At 39.1% G+C, this 25050-nt stretch overlaps 1 protein-coding gene across 8 annotated transcripts in view; it reads left to right on the forward strand.

The window, feature by feature from the left end:
• The window catches only part of CALD1 (caldesmon 1), a 258563-nt gene that overhangs the window by 60852 nt on the left and 172661 nt on the right, over positions 1 to 25050 (forward strand). The window contains exon 2 of one of the 8 annotated variants that reach the window (XM_087968678.1): positions 6307 to 6378. The exons of the other annotated variants lie outside the window; for them this stretch is intronic. The gene's annotated coding sequence lies outside the window, so the exon portion shown is untranslated. The remainder of the gene's footprint in view (positions 1 to 6306; positions 6379 to 25050) is intronic. 8 annotated transcript variants of the gene reach the window in all.

Genomic DNA, 25050 nt, shown 5'->3' on the forward strand with positions numbered 1-25050 from the left:
AATTTGCTTAATAAGAAAAGATAATGTGAAATTGTAACAGGACAGACAAAAGTATAAATATAATGATTTGAATTGAGATAATTAAAACAAAGTTGAGAAAATTAGAAGAGGGGAAAAACTATGTAGAAAATATAAAATGGTAATAAGATATGGAATAGAATATAAAAATGAGCATGAAATTGAGTTTTGTATCTGTATGAAGAAGTGATAACCTGGGACCATGCTATTTTCAAAAAAGATGTTTTATTTGTATTTTGTTTTTGTGAAAACCCAAATAAAATTTTCAAAAAAAAAAAAAAAGTCCTTCAGCTCCAGGGTGATAGGATTAGCCCTCACTCAAAATCCACACCAGGACAAAGCCATTAAACCATAAAAGGAATTGCCCAAAGCTCCTTCATTACATCACCCAGCAAGATTCAACCAAGACTGGGACTCAAGACAACCTACAAAGTTAGTTACCCGTGCATGGCCCCATGGGAGTCTGACATGGGAGCCTGATTGGTTAATCAGGATACATTTCTTGCCACAGGAACAGGAAGCAAGTTCAAAGCCCAACAGATGGTATAAATCTCTCTTCCTCTCTCACCCATGTGCTCCATTTTGCCCAGGACCTCAAATCATGTGGTCCTGCTGTCCACCATTAAACCATCCTTCCAAGCAGTCTCCATGTTTCCAGTGTCTTTCTTCCCTCTTGGAAATGAACCCAGATGGACATTTCTGCCAACAGGGTATTGCTCACTTTGATTGATAGATTGATTAATTGATTGATGATATTACCTAGTTAGGGTAACAAAAGATGTGCAAGAAAACAAGCAAGCTCAGAGAGCACCAAGGGACCCTCATACATATCTTCCCTTTTTATATATATATTACACACATACACAATCTCCTAGCTGCAGGATCAGGCTACAGATTGTTCTCAGACTTGTACATTTAGTACATGAATTCTCTTCACTGTCGTTGGTAGTAGGAACTGTATTTTAGGTTTGAGACAGAGGACAAGTTTGCATCAAGGGCCAAACTGGTCCTAACAAACATGATTTTACTTTCAGGTTGTGAGGTTCAATATACACCAGGTGGAAAGTTGCATGGTTATCCTGCACTGCTGCTGGGCTTTTATTATTATTTTAATTTTTTTTCTGAAACATTAAATAAAACCACATTTAAAATGTGCTTTTTTTGGTAAGGTCTTGTTTTCAAATATTGTCGTGTTAACTCCCCCCTTGTTGCCGCCACTTCAATTAATGTGGAAGAAAAATGCCAGAAGAAATAAGACACAATGAGCCCCATTTTCAGCAGTTATAAAATTTCCCTGGAACGGGATATATGCACAAATATCCACTGGCAAATATGCAGCATACTGATATATTTAAGATTAAAAGCGTTCAGACAAAACTGGGAGTATTACTGTTTCCTTTAGCATACAATTTCAGTCCTGTGAGTATTAGACCAATATTTTATGTCCTTATCAAATATTTGGACTAATCCTCTTCTAGGGGTTTTTTTTTTTTTTTTTGGTCTGCTTTTTTGTTGCGTTTGTTTGATGTTCCAAGATAATTTGCAAGAACAGCAGACTCATCCGCATTGCAAATGTTGATTTGGTTTCAATGCATGCTAATTTTATTTCACTTAGTTTGGTCAAGCTCTTGGGCTTCTAAAGAAAGTGCTGGAAATTATATTTGTGTCAGAGGAATGAAAGCTCAGATCTCATCATTGAATTGTATATCTTAGGAGCCCTTGGCTCTTAACTTTGAGAGTGCTCAATCAATCTATTTTTATACAGCTTTTTTTTTTAATTTTTAGAGCATTTGGCTGCACACCATCTTGATAAAGCCCTTTTCAAAAGGTAACTTGTGGATTCTGAAAGGAACAGAATAAATAAACCCAAGTTTTGAGTAAGCCTTTCTCATCTCTAAATCTTTTCTCATCTTTTAGATCTTTAATTAGAATTTAACTAAATTCTTTGGGGAAGCATTCCAGAAAGATTCCTCAAAGAAACAGTAATCCGCATAAGTATTAAGACCCTAAAGAAGAATTTAATATATAAAAAATACCAACTTTGTTTTAATATTCTGGGATGTCAGCTTTTCATCACATCACAACTCTAAGGGATTCCACTCCCCAGTGTATGGGTGTAACAACGGAGAGTTTGGAATTGTATTAGTCAATAATCTTCATTTGCCAAGGTGGATGAAACACATGTTAGTTTCAAAGATATTTGTGTGCTTTTCTGTTTATAATCGGATCGCTAATGCTTGGTTATTATATATGTTATTGATGAAATGCTCTGTGAATATTACATCTATATTAAAAACATACCCAAACCACTCAACTGAATTTAACTATGGTTCTTCTCTCTCTCTCTCTCACACACACACACACATATACACCCCTATCTATCATCTAGCATTTACCGATCATCTGCCTAACATCTATCTATTATGTCTCTCTCTCTCACACACACACATCTATTATCTAACATCTATCATTTATCTATCATCTAACATCTATCTAATCTATTTATTATCTCTCTGTCATCTATCTATCTATCTATCTGTCTATCTATCTATCTATCTATCTATCTATCCATCCTAATATCATTTAGCATCATTCTAATTAATGAAGTGATAAACCAATGACTGGGATATCCCATTTCAGACTGCAGGTGATTAAATGCTATTTAAATTAAATATAGTTTCATGATCATTGTAACCATCCTCTAATCTAACCCCTGGCCAAGAACTTTATTGAGTACTGCGGAAGGCTGAATTTTTTCTAAGTATAGGTAAACTGTTCCAGATTGAAGCCCCAGCACGTTCAGGGTGGTGAGAAAAAAATCCTGCCCCCAAACTTAGAAGGGTTCTTGCAAGTCCATATATATTTTCTAACCTATTGTCCTCCAATTGCACTGGATTTCCAGAATTCCTTGTCATATAATATTAGTCCATTTTGAGATCATGGAGATGGTAGGTATAGATGATGCTGTAATAGGTGGCCTGTAAAATCCCTTCCTATGGATGAGATTATATTACTGACCCCCGTAGAATGAAAATGACTTTCTAGAATTAGCTGTAAGTTTCCAGCTGTGTCCCTGATATTTGCGTAATACATCTGACCGTGTCTTTTGCAATTGGATTCATGGATAACATGATTAAAGTATCTGTGATGGATTTAAGACAGTTTGTGTTTTTTTTGCCTTAGAGGAAAGCTGCCATTTTAAGAGATGGCTAAAAGTCATCTAAATAATATTTTCCATTTTTTTAAAAAATGCCTTTGATGCTGAATTGATACACACGCACAATCCTGCCAAATACCTGATTTTTCACAGAATGATCTTTCATTGAAGAAAGACTTCTTACATGCATTCTGCAAAGTTCATAGACCTCTACAGTTTATTTTAAGAGACTGGTATTTGTTTAGCATACTTTTATGTCAATTATCTAATCAGAAACAGACATACGGCATCTTATGCAGTGAAAGATATCAAGGAATGTCTGACACACTTCAAAGCAACAAGTAAGAGTTCAAGATCCATCTGAAATGCAAGACTCCATATGAACTTTCCCACCCTTTTCTCACTTAATTGGATTTTTTAATATATATGATCAGCAGATATATTTCTTCTAGCTGACTTGTACAGAGTGGCTTGCTGGATAGACTATTGGTTAGCTTTGCTTAAGTCAAAAGTAACTTTTGACTTAAGTGTCATATTAACTAATGCTAAACAAAAAGAGAAGGTGAAAAAACAAGAGACAGAACCAGAAGAAGATTTATTTATTTATTTTTATTTATTTATTTGATTTGCCAATTGTTTACAAGATAATAAGTATAAGTGTATACATAGTTGTGAATACATGAAATGGGTACATATAAGAAAAATAAAAGAGGAATAAGAGAAACAATAGGACAGGGACGGAGATACAACATCAAAGACACACTAGAACAACATCAATTAACAATAGCTAAGGCCACCACAGAAGAAGAAGGAGGAGGAGGAGGAGGAGAAGCACTAATGCTAATTTGAGAACAAAGGGCATTTATTTTTCTACAGAAAATAAAGTAATAAGAAGTTCAGGGTCTTACATTGAAGAATGTATAGCTGTGGAGTTCAAATATCTTATATCAGTGTTTCTCAACCTTTGCAACTTGAAGATGTATGGATTTCAACTCCCATAATTCCCTAGCCAGCTATGTTCACCAATGAAGTCCAAGTTGCCAAGGTTGAAAAGCACTGCCTTACGTGCTTATGATAGCATATGAGTTTAGTGCAGGAGGGAGCTAGTTGGCTTCCTTCTCCTGCATTTCTGTGTCATCATAGCATATTGTCAGAGGATAGTATTGATAGATAGATAGATAGATAGATAGATAGATAGATAGATAGATAGATAGATAGACAGACAGATAGAATGTCCCATCAAAGTTGAGGTAATATGACATAAGCAACCACTAGGGTATTGTAATGATGTTCTTAACATAAATAATCACTAACCATTCACCATTCCTCCTAGTTGGTTATTGGCTAGTAGGCCATATGTCTTCACATGTCACTTTATTTATTTGTCTCTAACTTCCAAAACATTCTTAGCTTGGTTCCTCCTAGTATTTTGGACTTGGTAACTTCCAGTCACATTTCCAGGTTTAAGGGTTAGGAATAGCAAGGAGGGAGATGCAGTACCAAACGGTTCCGTTTATTTTGAAAAACATCAGTTTTTTATTGCTGGTGGCGCAGTGGTTAGAATGCAGTATTGCAGGTGAACTCTGTCCATAGTCTGGTGTTCAATCCTAATGGGGGTCAAGGGTGGACTCTGCTTTCCATCCTTTTGAGTTTGATAAAATGAGGACTCAGACTGTTGGGGGAAATGTGCTGACATTGTAAACTGTCCAGAGAGTTCTGTAAAGCACTACTACTGCTATTTATATGACAAATGGGAAAAATTACCAAGTCTAATAATAATGATAATTGCAACCAGTTAAATAAACATTCATTGCATTTATGTTTACATTAAACTGGATTTATTTATTAAACAAATTTATATGGCTAACCAACAAACGTGCAATGACATTAGATTAATACCCAAGATTATGTTGTGAACTTTATGGCAGAACAGGGATTTGAACCTGGATCTTCCCAATTTTGATATAATGTGCTATCACACCAGTCCCATCTGTTTTAAAAAACTGTCCCAAATTAAGCTGCCTTAGTATATATTAGCCCTTTCCATGCTGCTACTTTCCAAAGCATCTAACTGCAATTTTTGTAATTCTCAGCCATCAAAAACTTTGGCCATAATTCCAACCAGCACATTTGAACAATTGAGGAAAGCTGGGACTATTTACCAAGCAACAAGCTGTATGTTAAGTCTTACTTTGTGATACTTTTGGAAAGAGGGCTAATTCGAGATATTGGGATGTGTAGGAGGTGTTCGGTGTGGGTGAGACAAAGCATCTGGAATAAGAGAGAATTAAACACTGTGCTGTCCAGACAGTATATAGGTAATTGGAATTGAGTTAGTTAAATTAGAATTGGGAGCTGTCCCCTTAAGGGAATGCCTCATGGTAAATGTAGTTAATGTATCCTGGGAAATGTAGTTCATGTCATGTGGTCACATCTGTAATACTGATTGGTTACTGAATTGACCTTTGGTGGGGTTGGGGGAGGTTCCTTCACTCTTGCCTGGACCCCAGCAGTGTGCTGGTGCCTCACCCCCTTGCTCCTTCATTATGGGATGAAAGATCACTATTCTTTTACACTATGAAGTCAGCTGTGCAAAGAATTGGACATTAGATGGATCTCGACATAACCGTGAGTTATATTTGAGGATGCCTGGTGATCCATCTAATGTCCAATTGTTTACACAGCTGACTTATGACCATTTTTGACACGACCGTTGCAGCATTCCCATGGTCACATGATCAAAATTCAGACACTTGGCAACTGACTTGATCAGCTTTTGTGATCTTCTGTCAAGGAAAGTCGATCGGGGAAGCCTGACTCATTTAACAATCATGTTACTAACTGAGCAGCTACAGCGATTCACTTAACAACTGCGACAAGAAAGGTCATAACATGGGGCAAAATTCACTTAACAAATGACTCACTTAGAATAAGGGTTAGGGAAAAGAAATTTTGAGCTCAGTTATGGTCATAAGTTGGGGGTTATCTGTATTAATAAGGGAGGTACCGAGCATAGGTTTTGTGAATAACGTTTGCATAGGTTTTGTGAATAACAAGTCATGAGAATTTCAGAAGATTCCCACAGAGCTGTCAAGCTGCACTTATCCATTGTCTCCTTTTCATTGGGATAGATTCAATTATGAGAACGTTCCTGCTACTCTGGAATCCTTGGGTGTTTGGAATTCCATTTCTTATCGTGCAAGGTAAATTTAATTGGGAGTAACACAATGTTCTTTTGTGGAGAAAGAAGGGATATTTTCACCCTCAGAGGCAAGAGGAGTGCCTGTGATCTAGGATTGTATTTCTTGCTTTTAGTGGAATATCTCGAAAATCAGCAGGAGCAGATCGTAGGGATGCTACAAAAGAAGAAAAACAAGGCAACTCATCATGGCGTCTTGGAATATGGAAAATTCCAAGAATAATTTGGCTTCCATGTTGAAAAAAAAAAGAGTTGCTTTTGGCCAGAAATGAAACTCAATAAAACCAAGGAATTGTCCATGCCACGTCTCTTCTTTAAAGAAGCAAAATTCTATCTTCTGTTGGACTGCACTGTGGGTAAAATTCAATATGATAAGGGAAGATTTATGCTATGCCTGATCTTCCTTTCAGATCATAGGAGCCAGAGGATTTATTAGCTCCATTTATAGGCAGGCTTTCTTCCTACAACAGATCCAGAGAAAACGTGACAGCCACAAAAGGAAGGGAGAAGAGGAAGGGTGATAGGAAGGAGTACATATTGTCTTAGGGTTGGGAACAAAAGAGAGTCATGTTGCTTCTCATCTAAGGCAGGGTTTTGATGAAGGACAGAGCTGAGTTGTAACATATTCCTTGGAGCTTTGCCCCAGAAATTATCCTCATTACAATTCATTGGGAGAGGGAGACCAGCAATCAGTATTATTTTTCTGTACTGGATTCCAACCTGTAGTAATCAATGGTTTTATAGTCAAATAACCATAACTGGTTGGAATCACACATAGTTCCAAGGCAGCAGTGTTCCTGAGGCTACAGCTACACGTGACCATTATATCCATGGATATATTTACAAAACAAATCTATCTATCTATCTATCTATCTATCTATCTATCTATCTATCTATCTATTACTTATCATTACCTACCTACCTACCTGTATCTATCTATCTATCTATCTATCTATCTATCTATCCATCCAACCATCTATCTATCATCTATCTATCTATCACTTCTCTCTCTCTCATCCACACCCATCCACACCTACACCTATCATCTATCATTTATCTACCATCTATCTACTATCTATTAATCTATTTATTATCTCTCTATCATTTATCATCTGTCTAATATCTACCTAATCTATTATCATCATCATATCTCTATCTCTCTGTTTCTCTCATCTATCTGTCTGTCTGTTTATCTGTATCTCTGTCTGTCTATCTATCTATCTGTCTGTCTGTCTGTCTGTCTGTCTGTCTATCTACCCATCCATCCATTTATCTGTGTGTTTTTACTGTTTGTATATTGCCTTAAAAAAAGTAAGCCACCCAGAGTCACTGAGAGTTAGTAGAAAACCATATAAATTCTCTAGTTAAATAAATAAAATAAAAAGTGCTAAGCAAAACCCAAACAAATTCATATTATGGCCTACCAATATTTCACCTTATTTTCTCTTGCAAATTAGTACATTAATAAAATTAGTACATTGATTTGCAGTTCCATATACTTTACAGAATCGTACAATTCATGAAATCTGCAACCTCAGTGAGCAACATGGTATCATCTCCATACAAATGAGCGTATGCATCCATATTTTCATCTAGAAAACATTTCTTTTACATTTTTCCATAAATAATCAAGAGGACATCATATATCCTTCCTGCTCAAGGTTGATCCGTTTGCCAAACATTCTAGTGAGTCTCACAGATGCTTTACAGATTATACACTGCTCTTATCACATTCATCAACCCACCTCCAATTCAGGCAAGGAATTCCATAATTCAAGTTCATGCACTTTATTGTAAGCTTTCTCTAAATCAGCAAACACACAATAAACTTTTTTTCTCCACATTTGTATATTTCTCAGGGACTATCTGAAAAGCAAAAATTGGATCTGTGCACACTCCTACCTGGAATAAAGCCATGTTGTGTTTCCCAAATTTTGCTCGTTGTCATCTCATATGTTTTTGTTCAAATTCTGGCAAACATCCTCCCAAGCACACTTAATTTATTCCCCTGTAATTTTTGCATTCATTCTTGCTACCTGTGCTGACCTGGGGCATGGCACAAACGCAACACAGTCAGATAAACAATAAGAGTCCCTTTATTATCTCCAACTTTGCCCCAATGTCCACCTTCTGGCTGGAGAAAAACTCTCTCAGGAACAGCCTTTGATTGCAGAAACTTAAGTCCAAAACATGAGCAACACAAACTGTAACTTAAAGTCCAAATGAGCCAAACTGAAGTAATTTGTTTGGCAGGGCAGGAGCAAGAATTTCAGACTTGAAGGAATGGCAAAACTCACACAGTTGGGAAGATGCCAGGAACACAGATAAGTCACGACAGCACAGGATAAAGTCATGTTTGCTCCCAGAAGCCTGCCGCACGCAGCCTGCCTTTCTTATTAACTGTCTTCCCAGCTGTGGCTAATGAAAGAAATCAGGACCCTTTCTTTCCCCGTAAGCCACGCAACCCACAGTGCTCTCTTCTCTATTTCTCCCTGTGTGCCCTAGGATGAAGAGGGGATGGGCCTGGTTCTTCCTCTGAACTCCCTCTCCCTTGTTCTATCTCTTCCCTGCTCTGCCCAACCAGACTTTGCCCTTACCCAACCTCCTCCACAGCCAACGGAGTCATACTCCCATTCCCTGTCAGCTGTCCAGCTTCCTCCTCGGATTCAAACTCTGACAAGGGCATGATACTACCTTTCTCTTTGTGTAAGAGAACAATAATAACATTTTTTCAATAGTCAGGCACAGATGCAATTTTATACTGTATAATCATGAAACACAGCTATCCCATAAGCAAATCACACTCACCATTTAAAGTTTTCCAGTTATATTTTACACCTGCAACCTTTGTTTTTTCAACAAGGATTTTCACACCATCTTCTACTTCTTTTGGTTTGTAGTAAAAACAGTTTCATTCTTTTTCTGTTCCCGCATATGTCTCTAAAACCTACGTAGTCCTTTTAAAAATCCAATTCCATTATTTCATTATCTTCATCCACTTCCTAATCATTTTCTTTAATTTTCATCAAATACTGCTCTGTATATTCTCTTTTAATCTTAACTGTTGCTTGATCTCTTTGCATAGAACATTTTGCAACATTTTCTCCTGTTAAAAATATTTATTAATTAATTTATTAATAATTTATTAATAATAATTATTAATAATATTTTCATTTGTATGGCTTTCTGCTTTAGAACCACAGTTCTGGGTAGCTTAAACCATTAGCAATAGCAGTAGCACTTAGACTTATAAATGGCTTCATAGTGCTTTACAGCCCTCTCTAAGTGGCTTACAGTCAGCATATTGCCCTACAATAATCTGGGTCCACATTTTACTGACCTTGGAAGGATGGACGGCTGAGTCAACCTTGAGCCAGTCAGGGTTGAACTGCGGGCAGTTGGCAAAATTAGTCTGAAATACTGCATTCTAACCACTGTACCATTATGCTCTTAACAATATTCATGAACAAGAATATTGTGGTCCCAAGGCTCATTTTTTGTAGCAGTCAGTTTCTGATATGGATTTTCTCCTTCCACAGCCTCTTCCACTTTGTCTCTTCTCTAACCAACCATTCTTTTTTATACTGTCCATTTGTATATCTCCACACACTTCTATGGCACTCAGTAATTACTTTTCATTCTGCTCCCCATAGCTTCTGAAGCATCTAAAGGTTCTTTACAGTGAGCTGGACTTAGAACATGGACATACTGTCTCTATTTGAAATCCATGTCCTACATCCAACTCTAAAGAATCATAAGAAAATGAAAGAGTAGACACTTTAAAGCAGTGGTCCCCAACCTTTTTATGCCGCGGCCCGGTACCGGCATCAGCTGGGCGCCGCGGCCCGGTGCCGGCATCAGCTGGGCGCTGCCATCTTGTTTTGATGAAAAAGTGCTTCCGGTGAGCTCATTGGAAGCACTTTTTCATCAAAACAAGATGGCGGCCCAGCGCCCAGTGAGCTTTTCCGGTAGAAATGGCAAAGCTCACCAGAAGCGCTGGCGCCGCCATCTTGTTTTGATGAAAAGTGCTTCCAGTGAGCTTTCTACCCGGAAAAGCTCACCGGAAGCACTTTTTCATCAAAACAAGATGGTGGCACCAGCAAACCAGCTGCCCGGTAGGATTTGTTCCACAGACCGGTACCGGTCCGCGGACCGGTGGTTGGGGACCCCTGCTTTAAAGGACACTGGGCTGAAGCGCAGTGGCCACTTGGCTACAGCTTTCTCAATGTAATCAGACATATTGGCCTCTTCTCACAATAGCAATAGCACTTAGACTTATATACTCTTTTAGAGTGCTTTATAGCCCTCTCTAAGCGGTTTACAGAGTCAGGATATTGCCTCCAACTATTTGGATCCTCATTTTACCCACCTCGAAAGGATGGAAGCCTGAGTTAACCTTGAGCCTCATGAGATTTGATCTGCCAAATTGCAGGCAGCCAGCAGTCAGCAGAAGTAGCTTGCAGTACTGCAATCTAACCACTGCGCCACTGAGGCTCATTAAGTTTGGACCAATGAAGAGGGTAATAAACGTAGGAAAACCAAAAATGACTTAATTGGTTAGTCTGCTAGTTTTGATGGTGAGGGTTAAATCCAAACAGAAGTTGTCTCAGTCATAAATAAGACTGAAGATCAATGAGGTCAATCAGGCCAAAGGTCACCTGATTTCTGTTAGCATTTGCTACCAGAACTCCAGTAAGAATTGACTGATTAGTGGCTGATCGCAATAAGTGTATTGCAGGAATTAGGTAATTATATTTTAAGCAATTTGCTTAAATGTGCAACTTGTATATAAAATATCTTAATATTTTCCAAATCTTAGATTAAAAAAATAGATTACATTACAATAGAATTTTAATTAATTGTCATTACCTAGAGTTTCATTATGAAACATTAGCTAGTGCTATGAAATATGGGCTGCTTCTTAAAAAAATCTCTAATCTTTGTTATCAGCTATTGATCAACTAGATTTTTGTAGCTATACAGCAGAGGTGGTATTCATCAGGTTCTGACCAGTTCTGGAGAACCGGTAGCGGAAATTTTGAGTAGTTCAGAGAACCGGCAAATACTACCTCTGACAGGCCACACCCTTATCTATTCTCTGCTTCCTGAGTCCCAGCTGATTGGCTGGGTCTTCTTTTGTTGCCCTGCACAGGAGAACAGAGCTGGAAAGCAGAGTAGCGGGGTGGGGAGGGAATTGGATTCTGCAGTTTCCTTTCCCTGCCACGCCCACCAAGCTACGCCCACCAAGCCACACCCACAGAACCGGTAGTAAAATTTTTTGAATCCCACCATTGAGCAACAGGTAATGTCTTTGGGAACTCTACAGTAGAAAATAACTTCATATCCAATCAAAGGTGCAACTGGTATTGTGGTATAATTCCACTGTTCCTCCTCCTTTCAAACTATTATTTATTGCATATTTCTTCTGAAAAGTTTTAGCTGAAGTCTTGAGAAACAAACATGGTATAATAATCACCCTTTGATGTCTTGACTTCTAACCAATTTTTCATCCCTACTCCCAAGAAGACATACTCTTAACGTTTTTCTGATCTTATTTTCATGCATGTATTTATTATATGAATCATACCTTCCCTTCTCATGTACTGTATGTTTTTCAGCAATGGGATGGGATTTCTTTGGAAATGTGATCTTTATGGGTTTCATGAGGCTATTCCATCCAAAATTAGATGATTGGTTAATCTACCTATGTTTATCTACAAACCTATCTAACTTTCCTTAAGTAGATGTTATCCAAATATTTTTAACATAATTGGCAATTTTTTGGGGGGTGATGGTGGTGGATTATGATGGGTGAAGTCCAGGAAGAAACAAGGTTGAAGAAAGGTTGATCTCTTGATGCCTATGGTTTGCATGGCCTCAACATTGCTGCTTCAGTAATTGGAGATATAAATTTCAACACATGAAGTATATACATATCTGTTTTATCACTCAGTCTGAATCTAAAATTTAATTGAAAACCAGTCTTCTTTTTGTCTTTTCAATGGGATTATGGATTACCTAATTCTGCCACTAAGCAAAATACTTAACAAATACTTCATTAAGTATTTTTCACCTGAAAAGTACTGTAGAAATAATAAATTGTATCACTCTATAAAGGTGCTTCAGACTGAAGGCTATTTTTTTTATTTCTTCACCTTTACTCTGATTTCAGTTTTATCTTAGTATTGTCTCATTACTTTTACTTTCTTGATTTAAACCTATGGAAAACTTGTCCTTCCCCTCTCAGCATGACTATCCAACTCTAATGTGTGAAAGCACCAAGTTTATGTTCTCCCTGACTACGTTCCCCAAGTGATTGTGACAATTATTCATAACTTTGAAGCATTGTTTTACAAGAATAGAATAAAAAGTTGTGTGGATCTTTTATGAACCAGTATCCCTAAATGTGGTTTGATGAAGAAAACCCTGTACAGGTGAACTTGTATTTTCAACAGCACTTTAACAAACAGCTGAAGTATGGAGCTAATCCTTAGGAGATTTTTGTAGATATGCAGGAAAAAAGGATATTTAATCAAATTAGTGTGCCACAGATATTTCCTGGAATGGGGATTTAAGCAGAAGATGTTGATATGAAATATTAAAGGAACACCATTATAGGCCATTGAGTTTTTATTTTTAGATATTTGGCTGTTGAAGTTTATTTCTATGGAAGGCTAATGTATCTCTTGAAGAAAACCAGAGCTCTCAACATCGGTCTCAGATTAGCATAGCCCTTGAGTGTGGAAAGATCCTCAGACAAAAGTGTTCCTAAGAAGAAACTTACTTGCAGATTTATTTAAAGACTTAGTAGATTCCTGAAATGATTCTGTCACTAGATTGTTCCATTCTCAAAGTTATAAGATTTCTGTTGATGTTGGCCTGTGGAATAGATCATTTCCTTAGCTATTGTCCCAGAGAAACACAAAAATTATGCCAATGAAAAAAGTATACAAAAATAATCTCCCTGTACTAAAATAATTCCTAAAAGAGTCATTCTTGACTTGCTTAAAGCATGCCAGTTTTTTTTAAATATCATTCTGAGTAAGAATTCAATCATACATGAAGTTCCATAAAGCTTAGTGGACCTCATAAGCAGGGATGGTTCTTTTGGCCTGAACTGCATCTAGTGAGAAGTATGGGACAATACCTAAGTTGTGGAAACATTTCTTAAAGTTTAAACCAACTTTCTCCAACTTGGCATCCCTTAGATGTATTATATCTCAGAATTACCAGAGATATTAGTCTGATATATCCACTCTGGGAATGAAAGATATTAACATTTTGCAAGATGAGACTCTGAAGTATCAGCCAAATAGTGGTGGGGAGAGAATTCAAGATTATAAAATTTCATATTGAGTAGTGATTTCCTCTTTTTCTTCTTTCCCAAATTATTGCAGTCTGGCACCTTGGTTCATTCGGATCCCCTCAAAAGAAAATTGGTCTCTATTTCTATTCAAAGCCTCATCAATCTTAAGAAAATCTCCAGGAAAAGGAGGTGTTGTTTCACCTTCATCCAATTCAGTTGAAGCATGGTTAGCTTCATCAAGCTAACTTGATGGATCCAATCATGATTACTGGAGCCAATCTGAATACTATTCACACATTATTTTCCTCCAAAAAGCTCAAAATAGTGTCCCTAGTTTCCTTATTTTTTTTCATTTTATCTTTGTTACATGGGAGATTCAGTCTAAAATAAGGTCATCTAATGAGCTTCATTGTTGATGGGGGTTTTAGGCTTCCACAGTCCTTGAACAAATTTCTGCCTATTACACCACATAGACTGAAAGGACAACATACACCACAAAGACTGAAAGAACTTTGAGAAAGGATGGGGCAAATGCCCTTCTCAATTTTTGTACAGTGGGCTGTTCCACAAACCACTTTATTAATTTAAGGGACATTGAATTGCAGATTCAAAGCTTCCTGGATTGGTCTCTTTTAGACCCAGAATTGGCAAATCATGGACCTCCTAATGATTGGACTTAAATTCCAATCCTATCTTCAGGGAACTTCTCTCTACCAGAAGACTGAACCTCTGGTCCTGGTGACCAACCCAGATTGGATCATGCAGATTAAATATCCACAATGGTCATACTGATCCTTTCTCAACTGCTATTCACCAGCAGTGATATTTATATTGTCTACATCTCGTCATCACTATTGCAGCCATTGATTAATTTAACCACTTTGTCTAATCTCTTTTAATGCATCCATCCTGGGTAGCAAATACTAGTTTAGCAATGCAACATGTTGATTTAAAACCAGAAATATTTTTATTGGGGATTATATCCAAAGAATATAGTAAGAAAAATGCATATTTATTCATATATTGACTATGGCCAGAATTGTATTTGCACAAAATTGGAAGAGGGAAGAGATACCTACAGATGAGAATGTGATTAGGAAAATAATAGAATGTGCGGAAATGAATAGATTAACATTGGCAATTAAAGAGAAAGAGCAAATTATATAATGGGATTTATTCTATCAATGGTTAAATAATAGAAAGTTAGAAATAGGGAAACAAAATAAAGAGGATGTGTTAAAAATGATAAGTTAATATGATGACTAACATGTTAATATTGTATAATTAATTAGTATAATTAATAGGTGGATATTACTATATAAAATATGTAGAATTAATGGGTAATGAAGAATGTTATAATTTTGATTATTATTTAGCAAAGATGCTTGAATCCAGACAACACACTGTTCAACTGGAATGATTGTATAAAAATAAAAAAAAACATATTATATAAAAAAGCAATGCTGAAGAGATTAACCTTTTTGGTCATGAGAGTTGGCTTCATGTGTTCTCATGATATAAGATAGTAAGGAAAACTCTATAGAATTTGAGAACATGGTCTGTGGTTTCTTTGGCATCCATATAACAGAGGCTGTATTACATGGGTTATGTACTGATGGGCTGGAATAAGACATATTCATACATGACTATTTTATACATGACACGTTCGATGTATAGATTTTACAATTAATGTAGAGACAAGGACATTTGTGGGAAAAGTTTAAAAAAAGTTAAGATGGCAGAAAAGGGACAGGGCTTTGATTACACAGGCATGGATCCATCTTGATTTTCCCCCAGAATGTCCCTGCAAAAGAGAGTAATTGAGTATGCAACAAAATTTCATTTTAATGTATGCCGATTGATTAGTGTACATTTAAAGTGATAATAAAGTTAATTATTCTACTCTATTCTTATTCTAACAAACGCACACTTTCCTGAACCCAAATCTTGATTTTCTTAACAGGCAGACGCTTAAAAAAAAATATTGGAATTTCTCTCTACCACAATCCCCCACCCGATTTCTTTGTTCCAAGCCCCCCCTCTCTAGAGTAAGAACTGAAATGATATATTTTCAGAAAATAATCAAGTCAAAATGCATTAATATGACATTTCTAAGCAAATTCTTGCTTTTCATGTAACTTGACCATTATGGCACAGATAAAAGGCTGCGGGGTATTATTCTGGCTGGCAGTGGAAAGTTTCGTTTGAATAGATTTTTGTGTGTGTGTACATTTTTTTAAATCTGAGGAGCTTCTTGGCAATAAAAGTCTGTGGCTTTTAAGAAAGGCTTTCTGTATCTGAAAAATATGGGCTGAGTTGAGGTTCTTGGCTAATTTTTGTAAATATGGCCTGCTCATCTCAGAAGGCTTCGAAAGATGTTGGAGAAACATTACAAATATGTGTTTTACATGGTTCTAATGTAAAGATGGACATGATATACAGTGGTGGGATTCAATTTTTTTTACTACCGGTTCTGTGGGCATGGCTTGGTGGGCCTGGCAGGGGAAGGATACTGTAAAATCTCCAGTCAGAGGTGGGATTTGCCGGTTCCCCAAACTACTCAAAATTTCCATTACCAGTTCTCTAGAACTGGTCAGAACCTGCTGAATACCACCTCTGATAATATAATGTGGACTAGTGCAGTCTGAAAAGGCTTGTTTTGTTTTCTTATATATTCATTGTATTTTTACCTGCATTATTATTCTCCAAAGCACCTGAGGGCAGGACAAGAAGCAATGGATGGAAACTAAGCAAGGAGAGAGGCAGAGGTGGGTATTCAGCAGGTTCAGATCAGTTCTGGAAAACCAATAGCGGAAATTTTGTGTAGTTCAGAGGACTGGCAAATACCATCTCTGACTGGGCCCGGCCCCATCTATTCTCTGCCTTCTGAGTCACAGCTGATCGGCTGGGTCTTCTTTTGTTGCCCTGCACAGGAGAACAGAGCTGGAAAGCAGGTAAGTGGAGTGGGGAAGGAATGGGGAATTTGCAGTCTCCTTCCTCTACCACGCCCACCAAGCCATGCCCTCAGAACTGGTAGTAAATTTTTTTGAATCCCACCACTGGTGGGGCAAGATGGTTTCACACAATCATTTCTCCTCAGTTTATCAATTTGATTTCACGCAGCACCGTTTCAACACAATTGCAGTTTCTTATCAACTGTCTCCAACATACCTGATGGGTCACTCCGACCTGTCTCCGAAGCAGGTATGTCTGCACGTGGCATCTGCTAATTTTAAAGAGTCATTGCCAAAGCGTAATTATGAAGGGGGAAAAAAAAACATAGGGTGGGAACTTGAGTAACTATTTAAGAGAGTTGCATTCAACACTGACAAAACAACCTGTTGGAAGTTACCCTCCCTTGTAGCAACTTCTTCCACCTGGCAGCTGAGAGAGCTGTTTTGGGAAGAATTCTTTCTGTGTTCTGCAGCCAATTCCGGCACGCCCGAGGGACTAGAAAACTGAGAACTACTGGCTTTGCTGTGTGCCCAACAATATCATTATTATAATGATCTGTGGCAGCAGACTCCAAGGCTTAACTTTCCGCAGAGAAACAATGGCAGCTATTGAACATTAATGATTGGCTCCGTGATTGCCTGCCTGCCTAAAAGGAGGTCAGAAAGGGACAAGAAGGAAAAGAACGGGAGCCAAGATACTCTTCTACTGCAATATTTCTTAATCTTGGCAACTGGCTGGAGCATTCTGGGAGTTGAAGTCCACAGCTCTTAAAGTTGCTAAGATTGAGAAACACTGCTCTGTGGAATCTCTGTGCTCTGTGGTTTAATTCTAGGCAGCCGTAGATGCAATAGTTAACAAACTGGTGCATGACTTGGAAAGTCCAAGTTCAAGGCAAGCCCATTTTTCTCAGGTTATAGGGCAGTCATCTTCCAGGCTGCTGACTATTTCTCTGCTCTTGAGTTGTCTCTCTGTTTTGGTGAGCACTAGCTGTCCTTGTAAAAGGATGGAAGGAAGGAAGGAAGGAAGGAAGGAAGGAAGGAAGGAAGGAAGGAAGGAAGGAAGGAAGGAAGGAAGGAAGGAAGGAAAGAGATGGGAATGACAAGTAAGGAAGGAAAGAGATGGGAATGAGAAGGAAGGAAGGAAGGAAGGAAGGAAGGAAGGAAGGAAAGGAAGGAGAGGAATGAGAAGGGAAGGAAGGAAGGAAGGAGAAAGAGAGATGGGAATGAGGAGGGAGGAATGGGAAGGAAGGAAGGAAGGAAGGAAGGAAGGAAGGAAGGAAGGAAGGAAGGAAGGAAGGAAGGAAGGAAGAAAGAAAAACACATGGGCAGAAGGTAGGTAGACTTTCGCAATAGTATTAATCCTGGCTTCTTGGTGCCACAGCTCCAGTATTTGCTGAACAGGCTGACTGCTGGCGTGAGGCCTAGCTTTCCACATGTTTGTTTCTATTTATAATGAGGTTTTATTTCAGTGCTTTTCTCAAGGCAATACATTTAATAAGAGAATAGATGTAGAATTATTGTCACATAGGATAAATAGTCTTTTGTGTTTTTAGGCTAATTATTCCTTTGTGATTTTAGGCTATTGATTCCCACAGAAAGTGTGTGGCACATCAGTGGGCAGATGTCAAGAACAAGGCAGTATCTTAGACAAAGTTATCATGCTAGCTGGTCCCATCTTCGTACGCCTCTATCAATGATAGCTTGTGACAATAAATACTCAGTGAATTCACCCATCCAGAAGTATGGACACCAGATGTCTTCACTCATGCCTAATGAAGTAATCTCTGAAGCACACTGAAAAGAACATTTTTACGCCTACGTTTTACTTACTAGAGGGGCAGTGAAATAAGATGGAGTTTTTCATGTTAAGATGTTTGATTGGTACTGGGGAGAGCTAGGTTTGAGCTCCCATTTGACCACACAGAAGAAGTGGTTTGGGGCAGTTCTTGTTTCTTAAATCAGACTATGTTTGATTATTGATATGATGATGACCAAATATGTAAATTCAACCGCTTTGAGCTTCTAGAGGAAAGGCAGTTTGCTATCATCATCATCATCATCATCATCATCATCATCATCATCATCATCATCATCATCTCTTAAATTAGGTAAATTTAATCATATGAGTTATAGATAATCTACCTCCTCTTAGTTCTTTTTCTTGATGACTTAAGAATTATCAAGTCCCCTTCTAAGATTCAAGCATAAGTGCTTAAAATTGAGTCTGATTCCTCACGGTGTTCCATAGTTATTTTTTCCCCTCACAGTGTTAACAGAAGCAATTCTGTAACACTGTGAGTTGTGAGTTGAGGGAGTTAGCCTACTTAAAAGAAGGATTGGGGAGGGGGGCATGATAACTGTCTTCCAGTACTTGAAGGACTATCACAGAGAAGAGGGAATTGACTTGTTCTCCAAAGCACCAGAGAGCAGGAGAGGAAATAATGAGTGGAAGCTTGTTAAAAAGAGATCCAACCTAGAAGGAGACATTTTCTAACAGCATTTGCTAAATTTACCATTTAGCAAATCGTAAATCACTGAACCAGTAGTTACACCGGTCGGATCTCACCCCTGGGCTGAAGAGATGGAGAAACCAATGTCTCCTGTCTTTTCAGAAACTCTTAAGGACCTGGCAAGCCCAACAATCTTCTCCATGTTTTACATATGAAGATGGAATCTTCTGAAATTCACTTTTTACCATATTTACCATTCCCTGGCAGCCAAGGAAGCAGCCATATTTTTTCTCTTTACTTTCTCTCTTATCTGCTCTAAGTAATAACCATGGAGCCCATTTCACTTAGCTACCGTTTTGTATCTCCTCACAATGTCTGAGTTTACACAACACACCTGAAACATGTATGTCCTGTCCAGGGTCTGCCAGAAATAGGTAGGCTATACATAGCATTAAACAAATAAAAAGTAATAAATTGCTGTATTTACATAACAGGCTATGATCCAACCATGTTATGGTTTAACACAGGGGTGTCAAACTCACGTCATCACGGTGGCATCACATGACTTATCACGACTTCCCCCCCCCTTCATTAAACCGGGCATGGGCGTGGCCAGCGAGTGATGCATCCGGGCTGCAAGTTTGACAGCCCTGATTGAACACAATGGTCTGATCCATTTAATATGCTAAGACGGGGTTTCGGACAACCTCAACAACTTGAAGTTCCCATGATGGTGAGGGAATTCTGGGAACTGAACTCCACCCATCTTAAAGTTGACACTGTGCTAAGTAAGAGAATGTTTAGGTTGCCAACAAGCTACAGAAGAACAGACTTCTGTCATCCTATTTTAGCCTGGCTTCGGATATTGTGTGAATCCTTTTCTGGACTTTGCAGAAAAACATTTCTGCGCTATGCTCTTCTTAGAGAAATTATGGGAGATAGAGCGTGTTTCTAAACTTTTCTGTGAAATTTTTGTTCAGTAAATTTCTTCTCTTTCCAAATAAAACTTCGGTCAAAGGTTTTCCACCAATTATGACTAAAATTTTGCCCTCTGGAATTCTTCTCAATTCCAAGAAGAAAACTGCTCAACAGCAAGCCTTGAAGTCTTCACTCCTTGTATGGTAACAAGAATTTGTTTTACTGTTTCTCTTCACTGACAGCCAAGAGAATTGTGCTTTCTGTTTACTGTAATGGACAACTACAGCAATACCTTACAAGAAATTATCAACTCTGGGCCGCAATTTTCTTAAGCCTGAGCAGAAGGCTCTGTGGCATTTTGCTTAACTATTAATTTGGCTCCTGTCAAAGCTTGGAAATAGTCAAGCATTTTGCTAACCATAATAGGTAATATGGACACCAGCCAGGGACTGCAGGCCTTGGTCAGTGACTTATTGTTTATAAGTGCTTTTTAACATTTCCTTCACTTGCTCATTTTCTTTAATCACATCTACAGGCTTATTCTGCAGAGCAGGAGGCTGGGTGGGTGGAAGTCTTGTTAAAGTTAACTTACTGGCTTAGTGGCCCATTTAGAAAAATGAAAGCAAGTAATTGAAAGTGGTGGGTGACACGGTTGCACGAAGCCTAAATAACTGCAGTCTACTTGCCAAGGGGGTAAAACATGTTGTACATGGTTAGAGAACCCTCTAGGGCATTTTAAGGATACATTTTTTTTCCAGGCTGAGATTGGGAAAGAAAAGAGATTTTGGCATTGCCATAAATTATACTGAGAGAGGGAACAAAAAATCAAAGGAGAGATCCAGCTGAGATTTACAATCTGATACAAAGATATCCACCAATGTTTCCATATGGTTATTATTATTTTTTAATCTTAATTAAAGAACAGCAAAATCTCTGGTCCCAAAATTACATGCGGAATCCCAACCTTTAGGTACAGACATCAAAGCTCCTCCAAAACCTGCTTCTGAAATCTAATGCATAATGCACTCTATACATTGCCTTATATTAAGTTAACTAAACCAATTAACTTGCACTCAGCTGCACTCCAAAAGAAACAGTGCGAAGACAGTTGTGTAAAGTTTCAGCTTGAGCTCTGAGGACCCCATTCTTTCAGAATGGCTGGAGGGGCAGTTTTTAACTATTCCTCTCCCCAAACCAAATGATCTGTTATTTTGCTAGGTGCACAAGCAGGAGTGGGATTCTACCAGTTTGCACCTATTCGCTAGAACCAATTGTTAACATTCTAAACAGTTCGGAGAACCGGTTGTTAGAAGAAATTACTGGACTAATCCTCTAAGGAAGGCAGGAAGGAAACATTCTGGGGTTCCTCTCAGTTAACTCTTATTACATTCTTGGCAGGACTAGACTTCCTGTCTCAGGAACGTCTCTGGAGTTTTTCCCCCTCCTTTGCTGGTACTTTGCTTGTGTGGAGTGACCATTCAGAGTTACAATGGCACTGAAAAAAGTGACTTATGACCGTTTTTCACACTTACGACTGTTGCAACATCTCCACAGTCATGAGGGGCCAGGCGAGGAGATGTGTGCCTTGATGTGAGTGATGTTGAGTTGGCCACGCCCAGCCAGTCACATGACTACCACGCCACGCCCACCAACTAAGCTACGCCTACAGAACCGGTTGTTAAAAAAATTGAATCCCACCCCTGTGCACAAGCCAACGTAAAAAGCAACATACCAAGGCAGGAAATGGGACACTGGCTCAAGCACAGACAGTTCTGCTCTCATATTGGCCTTCCTTTCCTCTTTCCTCTGCTTTACCAGCCCCAGGAAGCAACAGTTGTGGATGATTATATGGTGGCACCAGAAGTGGTGCAAAATAAATGAGGCCAATAAACTTTCAAGGGGTCCGAACTAATTTTTCTGTTGTGTTCCCCTGTAGTTTTGTATCTCTGTACATTCTGAATTTACGCTTAATTAATTAATTAAATAGCCCAGGGGTGTCAAACTCAATTTCATTGAGGGCTGCATCAGGGTTGTGTTTGACCTCGGGAGCTGGGGTGGGCATCGCCAGCTTGATGTCAGGGGCAACTGTGGTGGCCCCAGTCCTCTACCAGCGAAAGCGGGCTCCCGACCTCTGTTTTTGGCTGGGACGGCCTCCTGCAACTCTCTGCCAGCAAAAATGGAGCCAGGGAGGGCCGAGCTCTGTTTTTGCTGGCAGAGATACCACAGGCCGGTCCTTCTCTGTTTCCAGGGCAGCCCCGTGGGCTGGCTGTGGCTTCTGAGCCTTGAGTTTGACATCCCTGCTCTAGCCTGTTCATATTCCTAGACCAGTATTTTTCAACCTCAGTAACTTTAAGGTTTGTGGACTTCAACTCCCAGAATTCCCTGCTAGGGCATGCTGGCTGTGGAATTCTGAGAGTTGAAGACCACAGTTCTTAAAGTTGCCGGTTAATCACAGCCTGAATATGAAGTCCATCATTTTCTCACTTTACACAACGTTGTATTGAAATTCCCCAATGTGAAATATGGGTGACCAGAGGTCATAGGAGATGACTGGAATATTAGGAGCAAACTATTCAGATTGTGAACCAGTCAATTATGGGTCAATAATGCCAAATGGTTAATTATTTGGGTTCTTTTTTTATAATAGTAAGTTAAAGAAATCATTTGGATTTGCAAAAACATTTTTTTTTTGCAAACTTCCCAACTCTGGGTTGAATAGACCCAATCGTTGTGTTCCTGTAACATCTAATGCCTCAATAAATGGACAACCACTTGGACAACCATTTGTCTGACATGGTATAGGGTTTCCTGCTTGAGCAGGGGGTTGGACTAGAAGACCTCCAAGGTCCCTTCCAACACAGTTATTCTGTTTGTTCTGTTAAATAAACCACATTATGGCTTGATGGGGCAACCTGGTTCATGCAACACGTTAAGATTGTGGTTGGTTTGCCTCAGTGGTGGGATTCAATTTTTTTTACTACCAGTTCTGTGGGCATAGTGTGGCTTGGTGGGCGTGGTGGGGGAAGGTTACTGCAAAATCTCCATTCCTTTCCCACTTCATTAACCTGCTTTCCAGTTCCGTTCTCCTGTGCAGGGCAACAAAAGAAGATCCAGCCGATCAGCTGGGACTCAGGAGGCAGAGAAGAGATGGGGAGGGGCCAGTCAGAGGTGGTATTTGCCGGTTCTCCAAACTATTCAAAATTTCCGCTACCGGTTCTCCAGAACTGGTCAGAACCTGCTGAATACCACCTCTGGTTTGCCTATAATACGCTGGGTCACAAACTACAGGTAGTCCCGTAGTTCATTTAGTGACTGTTCAAAGTTACAATGGCGCTGGAAAAAAGTGACTTATAACCATTTTTCACACTTACGACTGTTGCTGCATCCCCATAGCCATGTGATCAAAATTCAGACACTTGGCAACTGACTCATATTTATGACGGTTGCAGTGTCCCAGGATCATGTGATCATTTTTTGTGACCTCCTGACATGCAAACTCATCAAGGAGAGAGAACTAAGGAAGAACTTTCCTGACAGAACAATTAATCAATGGAACAGCTTGCTCCAGAAGTTGTGTGTGCTCTAACACTGGAGGTATTTAAGAAGAGGTTGGATAACCATTTGTCTGAAATGATATAGGGTTTCCTACCTAAGCAGAGGGTTGGACTAGAAGACCTCCAAGGTCCCTTCCAACTCTTCTATTCTATTCTATTCTATTCTATTCCATTCCATTCCATTCTCAGTGGGGAAGCCAGATTCATTTAACAACCATAATGCTAATTAACAACCTCAGTGATTCACATATCAACTGTGGCAAGAAATTTCGTAAAATGGGGCAAGATTCACTTAACAATTTTTCACACTTAAGTACATAAGTTCCGGGCTCAATTGTGGTTGTAACTCGAGGACTACCTGAACCCAGCTGTATTTCAGAACTCCATTTTGAGTATTTGGGAACCCAGCCATTTACAGTGTTCCCGGAGGGAAGATCTCAGCTTCCTGGAAATGGGCTCACAGAATCAGATCGCTTGCCTTTTGTACTTGTCCCCTGCCGATGGGATTTATGTCTTTCTCAAACAAGATACTCTATGGGAGTGAGAGTCTGGAGCGTCTCAAGATAAGTTTGATTGAAAAAAAGTATTCTCCTATGGATGTTTCTCATGTTTGTAGTATGCAGTCATTCATACGGTTGTTCCTCAGAGTTCAATGGGCTTAAGGCTTTGGAAGGATGGGAAAGATAGCACCCAAGAAGAAGTATTTTGTAGATATGCAAAATAAAGAATGCAAGGAGAAGAAAGGGACTAGATCGGGGGTGTCAAATTCAAGGCCCAGGGGGCTGGATTTGGCCCATGGCGTGCTTAGATCTGGCCCGCGGGGCCGCACTGAAAATAACAAAGGACCGGCCTGTGGTGCCTTTGCCAGCAAAAACGGAGCTCGCAAGGGGCCGCATGGTGCCCTCCCAAACTCTGTTTTCGCTGGCAGAGGGTTGTCCCAACCAAAAATAGAGCTTGCAAGGGCCACGCCTTGAAATTCTCTGCTTAGTTTTTATGTAACAGATTGTATGAACCAGTGGTGGGATTCAATTTTTTTTACTACCGGTTCTTTGGACGTGGCAGGGGAAGGATACTGTAAAATCTCCAGAGTTGGTATTTGCCGGTTCTTTGAACTACTCAACATTTCTGCTACTGGTTCTCCAGAACTGGTCAGAACCTTCTGAATACCACCTCTGGAATGAACCCCGAACACTTTCTAAACCATGTATGTTTATAAAACTATGGCTTATAGTTTTGTTGCGAAAACCAGCTAATTATGGTTCATTCAGCACGTCATGACTCAGAAATCACAGCTTATAGCATTATGTGTGAACCAACCACAGTCACCTTAGTGCAGGGGTGTCCAACCTTGGCAACTTTAAGACTTGTGGACTTCAACTCCCAGAATTCCTCAGCCAACTTTGCTGGCTGAGGAATTCTGGGAGTTGAAGTCCACAAGTCTTAAAGTTGCCAAGGTTGGATACCCCTGCCTTAGTGTATCCTGAAATGGAGTCT

Source organism: Notechis scutatus, chromosome 6 (genome assembly GCF_049901735.1).
Source record: "Notechis scutatus isolate UNSWTSFEM ecotype Mainland chromosome 6, rNotScu1.2, whole genome shotgun sequence".
NCBI lineage: Eukaryota > Metazoa > Chordata > Lepidosauria > Squamata > Elapidae > Notechis > Notechis scutatus.